This window comes from Seriola lalandi, unplaced genomic scaffold, assembly GCF_002814215.2.
Source record: "Seriola lalandi dorsalis isolate HSWRI2012SDOR001 ecotype SW California unplaced genomic scaffold, Sedor1 jcf7180002054497, whole genome shotgun sequence".
Lineage (NCBI taxonomy): Eukaryota > Metazoa > Chordata > Actinopteri > Carangiformes > Carangidae > Seriola > Seriola lalandi.
The window spans coordinates 539,025-547,233 of NW_019525050.1; the positions used below are offsets into that span (position 1 = coordinate 539,025).

The 8,209-nt window shown below is 40.1% G+C and overlaps 1 long non-coding RNA gene across 1 annotated transcript; it reads right to left on the reverse strand.

Annotated features, from left to right (window-relative positions):
• Positions 1–200: 200 nt before the first annotated feature.
• On the reverse strand, positions 201–7,814 carry LOC147818751 (uncharacterized). The gene is made up of 3 exons (XR_015437668.1): positions 7,513–7,814; positions 3,155–3,306; positions 201–3,041 (listed from the first exon to the last, which is right to left on the reverse strand). It is a non-coding gene; the product is annotated as an uncharacterized LOC147818751 (long non-coding RNA).
• Between the last annotated feature and the right edge of the window lie 395 nt (positions 7,815–8,209).

Consider the following 8,209-nt stretch of genomic DNA (forward strand, 5'->3'; position numbering starts at 1 on the left):
TTTTTAACCAAATTTATCTCAAATGTCTAAATGTTTTTTGAGCTTCTAGTCCAAGAACTGAAGAAGAAATAATAACTGATCTCCACCAACAGCCACATTAAAATCCCTCAATTAAAAGGAGTAATGTGTGATTTTGGCTGAGAGTTTTGGTGTTTCATTACATAAGAAATCATGCATTTTGAAGGAGAGGGTGTTCATCATCAGGTTTACAAACATGTTTAATCTCCCGCTCTCTGTAAATCCTCTCAGAGCTCGGTGGGGTGTGCAGCCCTGCAGAGTTTTTCAGAACACAGGAGCCATTTTCAGAGCTGCAGAAACTGTAACAAAGACTCAGCTGACGGGCTCAGTGACGTCAGAGCGAGGCAGAACAAAGCGTCGCCTCTGACCCCTGCAGAAATCACCACTGATAACACACATCGACCACAAGGCAGCCAGAGATACAAAGACTTACAGTACAGCAGCACACACTCACACTGCCTCTGTGCTCATCTGCAGGCGTGGACACATCCTGTCCGCAGAGTTAGACTTCTGACACGACAATGTATGTGAAGTATATCTGCTGATTGTCTTATTAAACAAAAATAAAATTCATCTGATGTATGAAGCTGAGTGACCTACAGGGGCTTCTGGTCATTTATCATATGACTGGTTCAGTGAAGCTTTCAGGAATCTAATATTAGCTGTTTTAATTAATACAGTCTGCAGCCGATTAATTCTACACCTGATTCAGCAGTGACGTGACACGACCGCAGTCATTTCACAGACTATTAAAGGAGAAGTCTGGTGATGTTTTTTTTATATTGTCAACAAAACCAGCAATAAATGTAATAAAAAAGTGTTGTGTGTGTATTCAAACCCTGTTATAAAGTATGTTATTGCTCTGTGCCATAGAGCTGTTACACTGTGTGTTCCTTCATTAGCATGAACACACACACTGTAGTTTATCTTGACTCAGTCATACACACAACAATAGTCACTATAGCACAAAATGAGGATTTGTCCGCTGCTGAAAATATTTCCCAGTAAATGCAATATTAACAATTAAAAAAATAGTCCTGAGTCCTTTAATCTCAAAATTGTCAAAAATGTGAAAAAATTAATAAAGGCCACTGCTGGGGCCATTTGTCCAAACCCCAAATAAATCCAATTTCCAGTGATTTAAAACAGAGAAAAGCCTAAAAGACTAAAATATCTCAGCAACCATTGGATGGATTGCAATGAAACTGGCGTTTGTGTTCCCCAGAGGATGAATCGCAAAAAACGTTGGTGATGTTCTGACTTTTTCTCTGGCGCCACCTGCATGTCAAAGTTTTGGTATCTAGTGAAATATATAAACATGATCAGCTGATTAGACGTTCATAGTTCCCAGAGGATGAAACATAAACAGACCTAACAGACCCTAGAGGAGTAACGGCGTCCTGAGCAGAGGTTATCAAAACGGGTGTTTTTTGTCTATCAACCAGTCAATTTATTGCTTTATTGTTTGTTCAGTCTGGTGTGATCAGAGTGTATTTTCCCGGCACATGACCTCCAGATTGAAGTTTGGTTTGCCACTCAAATATGATTCATAAATATTAAAGAAGAAAACAGGAAATGGAAGGATTCGATTATGTCGATAACAAAGATAAAAACTGTAATTAAAGGAGCGTTTCACTGTTTTTCATTCGTCCACTGATCTTTGAGGGACAGTCATTCTCTCCCTGGGAACCGGGCTCATTAAAACACACCACCACCCTCGTCTCCTTGTGACCCTGCGCCAACATTCCTGCGACAAAGTTTGGACGCCGGCCAGTCGTTTTGAGCAGCGAGGTGTGGGGTCGCACTTTAAGTAGGACAACAACGACGGAGGGTTAATCAGCGTTTCACTACAGCGGCTCAGAGAGAGCAGGGCCGCTCTGTTCCTCTTCATTTTAATGGAAGAACTGGCTGGCACCAGGCCACCTCTGAAAATGGGCACCGAGTGGTGGGTACACTGGGGACCATTATGAGCCTGGGAAAAGAGGGCGGCTGTGTATGTTTTTTTGTTTTATGTAAGAGTTTCCTCAAGCAGGAACACATAAGAAATGAATTAAAAAACAGAAAAAAACTATTCACAAAACAACAAAATTTATAGTTTGATTTTTAAAAAAGTCTCTTGGGGACTATTTTCAGCAGCGGATTGATCCACATTTGGACAATAGTTAATATTTGTTAGAAGGAGACAAGGGATTTTTTGATAATAAGAAAAATATTGTATATCACCAGACAAAAAAAAAAAGAAAGATTGGATAATAAAAACAGGAGAAAGGAGGATGAATACATCCCACTACAATATTTGACAGGTTACGTCATCATAAAACATTAATAATTTCATTCACACCGACATCGCTTTTGTGCTTCCCTGGCAGGACACAACGGCATCGGCTTTCCATCCCAAAACTGATCAATTGTAATTTAGCAAAGGACTGGAACAGATTATCATCAATATTTTATACAGTAATTAGATCAGAGAAGAAGCCTGTGGCTTTTAATGCTCTGCAGGATGGAAACATTTGTCCCTGACTGAGAAACTGGGTCACAGGCATTTTTCATTACTGGAGTATCCCATAAAAGACAAGATTAAGAGCATGTTTCTGTCGGGATCAGCTGCGCACAAAGTCTGCGTTATCTTCTGCAACAGCTTGTTTCCTTTTCACAAACTGGAAATAGCAATTTGTTGTTTTCGCATATTGTCCTGTAACGTCGAACACGCAACGAGGGCGAGGCGAGAAAAAGCAGCCGTTTATATGTTTTCTGCTGAACACACATGATCCCTGCGTCGGATCCAACACGGTCACACCTGCAGCTTCTCACTTCACCAGGATGTTTATATCGTCAGAGCCTTAAAAACACTTTGTCCTGACTGCAGTGTTACAGAAGAATCCATGCGGTTTCAGGCCAGAATGAGCTGAATGGTTCAGTTTGGCGTCTGTGCAGGAGTCAACACTGTTGTGTCCTTCAGTACAACAATCCTGGCAGCTCCTTCGCTGCTGCTCTGTTGACCTCTGACCTCTAACCTTTGACTGTGGAGGTCAGGAGAGAGAAAAAAAATCCATAAGTTACTATTTATGGTACAAAACAAAGCTGACACATCCGATTCAGGCTAACTGCATGAACAAGGTTACGAAACAGTGACTTCAGGGGTGAGGACGGCGGGAAAACAGCGACCTCAGTTCTGTCCTGGGTTCTAATGCAACACGGCGCCGCATGACGAGGAACTGACAGAATGAGAACCCAGACTGTGAGACTTCATGAAGATGCAGAGGGAACAGGAGCATCAGCAGGTCACTCAACACAAGATAAAGATAAAGGTTTAGGAGGAGCCGTACTACAGAGCTATGACAGGAGCTGGAGCGGTCGTCAATGAGGAATGACGCAGCGCAGTTCACTGGTTACACAACCTTGTGTTGATACACAGATGGTAAATGGCTTCTGACCTGGTACAAGGATTATCTGTGGAAACTGGTGTTTCAGTGACTGATCAGAGTGAGAGGGACACTGCATGAAGTCAAAAGTCAAACTCTATGGACGGAGTGAAACAGCACAACCCAAATCCAAATGTGACATATGCACATAGTAAGTAAAATCATAAATGTTCACTTATCAAAAAGTCATATATTAAATCTATTAAAAGTTCGGACAATTTCATATATTGACACATATGTCCTGCACATAAAAATCTGTTTATGTATGTATGTTTATATTGTAGACATATGTCCCTATAGTAGAATGATGTCACCTGTAAAGCGATATATTATTATCACATATAAATCCTTTGGATATATGAAGATCTAAGTTTATAACATGTAGGAAATACCCATATTAAATTTTTTAAAAACTATCTATATGATGAATTTTCATATGAAATAACGTGTATATATGGTGACATATATCGCAACATCACTCTTGGTACAGGGACACGTATGTCATATATTAGATTTGTGTTTGGGAAAACTGCAGATTGAATCTTGACATCATGAGAAGAGACCCGGTGAATCGTGGCACATTCTTTGGTAAAAGACAAAAACCAAAATAAACGAGTTTGGATCAGATGGAGTCCAGCAGGTTTGGTGAGGACCTGGACAGTGACTGCACACGGGGGGGATCGACCCTGAAACATGGCGGAGGGACAGTGTTGATGTGACATTTACAGATGGTACAGAGTTTGTTTACCAAATACTGACTGACAACATGACGCCTCGTGTCAAGAAGCTTGGGAGGAGGATGTGAACATGATCCCAGACACATGGTGAAAATAAGATGAAAGTGAAAAGATCAGCTGAGCAGAATCACCATGAAGAACTTCTCTCCACAGATCTGTGTCAGGACGATCAAATCTGACGTCAAAAATAAAGAAACATATAAAATAATTAGGATAAAATAATGTATGATTCTAAATTCTAAATAAATTCTAAATAATATATGTAATAATCATCAGGTTTGAAGGGTTTTTTCCACTTAATTTAAATGATAAATTGATGGATTATTGATCCATTTCTCAAACCTTCACACACACAGAGACATGGACTTGTGTAAGAGGTTTACTCGACCACCACAGCTTTACTCTGCGAGTCTCTTTTCAGCCTCTAATCTCATCGTTGCTACTTTTCTCATCTCCCCCTCGTTCTCTTTTAGTCCGACCAGGATTAAAGGGTTAAAAGAAAAACTACACTTATGATGCAGAGCTCTGTGTTTACCCACAGAGCCGACGGGTCCGAACTCAGCGCCTCCGTCCACATCCTTCATCCCTGCGATGTGGATCCATGATAATAATAAAGAAAATTGAAAATGAAAGAGAAAAAACACTAGAAATGTAAACTCAAAACAAATGTTATGTTCTGAATTGTATCTTATTGTATTTTATCTGTTCTTTTATTATTAATTTTCTTATGTTTTTATATTAATGTTATTATAACTCTTTAAATCTACTGTATTGTGTCTCATTAGCAGCTTTCTTACTGGATCTGTCCTTTTCTTTTTTTAGCTCATCAGTCGTGAGTGAAAAACTTTGAACTGCTATAACCTGTATGAAAAGTGCTGTACAAATAGAGTTTGATTGATTGATCGATTGATTGATAGCACGTCTCATTACGGAGCTTCAAGAGCCTGAACAAATTAGATGACTCACTTCTGTCTGACTTTTTATGTCAAACTTTAAACTCCTTGCAAACTACACAAACTAAAAAAAGTGTATATTTAAATGAATGCCTTCTATTTGCACCATTAGCTCAGATACAAAAACAAAACTGCATTGATTTTAATCTTGAAAACAACTTCTTGTATCTTGATGTTTTTCCTCCTTTGAATTAAAGCCTCCTCTTGAACCCTCTCCTCTGGCTCAGTTAACAACAAAACCTCAACTATTTTAATCCTGAAAACGATGAATCCAAGTCGACTTTGAGTTCAGTTTTAATGCATTTTCTCCCTCCAAACTATTTTATATCCTTTATTCCAATTAGAAACTAGTTTTAGCTGAAACATAGCAGTGTAAAAACAAGATTTAATGTCTCCTCTTTCCAGCATGTAACCCTCTAACCTCAGTGCCCTCCCTCCTCTGGTTCATTAGCTCAGATTCCAACAAAACCTCAAGTATTTTAATATTGAAGACAGACTCAGAGTCGACTTCCTGTGCCCTGTTATGATGTTTTCTTCTTTCAAACCTTTTATCTCCTTTCAATCCATTTCAAACTGGTTTTAGTTTTGAAAAATATTAATGTAAATTTGAATTAATTCGTCTTTCCTCCACCTTATAACCATCTAACCCAAGCGTCATCTTATTTTTGTGAACCATCAGCTCAGTTACCAGAAAACAGCAACTATTTTAATCTTGGAAACAACAAACAACTTCTTGTTTCCTAGGTGGATGCGTTTTCTCCATTTGAGTCAATGAGAAACCAGTTTTGACTGAAAAAATAAAAAGCTTCAGAGAACTTGAATTAAAGGCTCCTCTTGAACATAAAACCCAGTGGCCTCTCCTCTCTCTGAGTCACCGCCTCAGTTACCAACACAACCTCAACTATTTTAATCTTGAAAACAATGAGTCCGAGTCTACTTTCCAGTCCATTTTCTGTCCTTGTTCTCCCGTCCTCACAGAGAACACAACAGAACCGCAGAGGCCTGACACGCCCTCTCGCCTCGCTGACATCTCGTCGCGTGCCGCCCTGTCTCGTGCACGTCCCGTCTCGTGCACGTTCCGTCTCGTGCACGTTCTCCTGGCTGTCTGGCAGCTTGGTTTCAGGCCTGGGCGTTTGGCAGGTATCAGCGCTCGGCTCAGGAGGGCAGAAGGCAAGCTGATTAAGCGGGAGGGATTTCCAGCAGCTCAGAGCTGCTATTCCCGGCCTCGGCCCCGGCGGATTAGACCCTCTGGAGCTGCCTGCTGCTGCCTCTGGTCTGCGGGTGGGACCGTTCACTGAGGCATTATTCAGCTTTGACTCAATTACATGACTCAGTTTTCTGGAAGCCGACCAGAGAGGCTCGTATGTGTATAATGAGGGTGACATAACATGTTGACTGCAGAGAAACATTATCGCCACTCTCCAAGAGGTGATTATCTGCAGGACGTGAAACTAAAGATGCTTTCTACAGGATCTGAGCATTTTCAAATGGTTTCTCTTGACATTCTGATTTCTGGGTGTTTAATCTTGGCCGTTCGAGATGCATTGGTTTGCATTGAGTTGTGTCATCCGCCACAGTGAACATCAAGTCTTCACTGCTGGTTGTCAGCGTTGCATCAATGTAGACTTGAACTACACAACTCAAGCACCTTCCAAGAGTCTAATAATTGATTTTTGTAAAATGCAGAAAAGAATGGAAACCAATAGATGCCTGGAATGGCAGAAAAAGTGCATTTAAATGTGTAAAACACAGAAGCAGAGTTGATCTGTCATGTAAAATATAGTCTATAGTCTATGTGTAATTTTAAATGTACCTTCCAGAAAATCAGCAAAAGATAAAGGATGCCATTAAACCACTGCAGAAGAGGATGATGATGATCTGATGCTTAGCTTTACTGTTCATCATTTCAGGTCACAGGGAGCTGATGTTTTCATCTCTCCAACGTATCTCCATCGAATCACTTACTTTTCTACCTCAGCAAAGAGTAAAAACTTTTTTTTGAGATATTTTGACATTTTCTGTTCTTCATGCACAAATTGAGACAAACTTTCAGGTATTATTATTTAAAACTCTGGTAACCTACATTAAGTTAAATAGTTTCTTTTAAATGCTACATTATGTGATGCATTATGGGTCGAAACAAGTCATTTGTTTGGTATGTTAATAGGCTCAGCGGCTGTTGCATTAGAAAAGATTTGCTAATGTGAAATGTAAAACTTTATTTCTCATTTCATAAATGTAAATATTAAATATTTATATCATGTGCATTGACTTAAAGCTGCATTAATTGATTTTTGGCCAGCAGAACAAGCTGAAAACAAATCACTTATATGCTGATATGGAGTATATGGAGTAGGAAGTCCAGTATCACTCTTTTACCTCTGTTTTTGGTCTCCACCAGCTCCTGAGGGAAAAATCAGGCTCTTTAGCTGCTAAAAGCTCCACTGTGTTCACCAGCTGCTCTCTAACTGTGTCTGTCTGCTGTTTGCTGCTGAGCAGGTACACTACACTGTGGCTGCTTAGAGCTTCTTCTTCTTCTGCTGCTGCAGCCAAAAATGGCGCTATGATACGTCGCACAGTGAAGTGAGACAGTGAAGCAGGAAGTAAAACCAAAACAATGAGGTGAAAGATGCTTCAATGGTCTGTAGAGCTGAAGGGAACCGCAGAGAGAGAGAGGCTCGTCTTTAAATGGCAACCAACCAAATTATTATTGCATTATAAATATTATTATCATCATAAAGTACTATATTTGACAAGGCAAAGAAAGGGAGTGGATGAAAACAAGTAGTATTAACCAATAATTTCCTAATTCTACCCAGACTACATTAACTTTTACAAACTGAATCAGCTGTAAGATTCACAGTTTCTGCAACAACGAGACAAGCCCAGGTTTAATCAGAGCAACACCCACCTCCTCGACAGGGAGCGTTACTCACTTCCTCCACCCCCACACTCCCTGCTGATGTGGCAACACAAACCAGAAAAACTCAAGACACCCAAACAGTCATTTCTCCAATTCGTAGACTTCCCTGTTTCCACTGTTGAACAGAATCAACAGAGGCTTATTTATGACCTG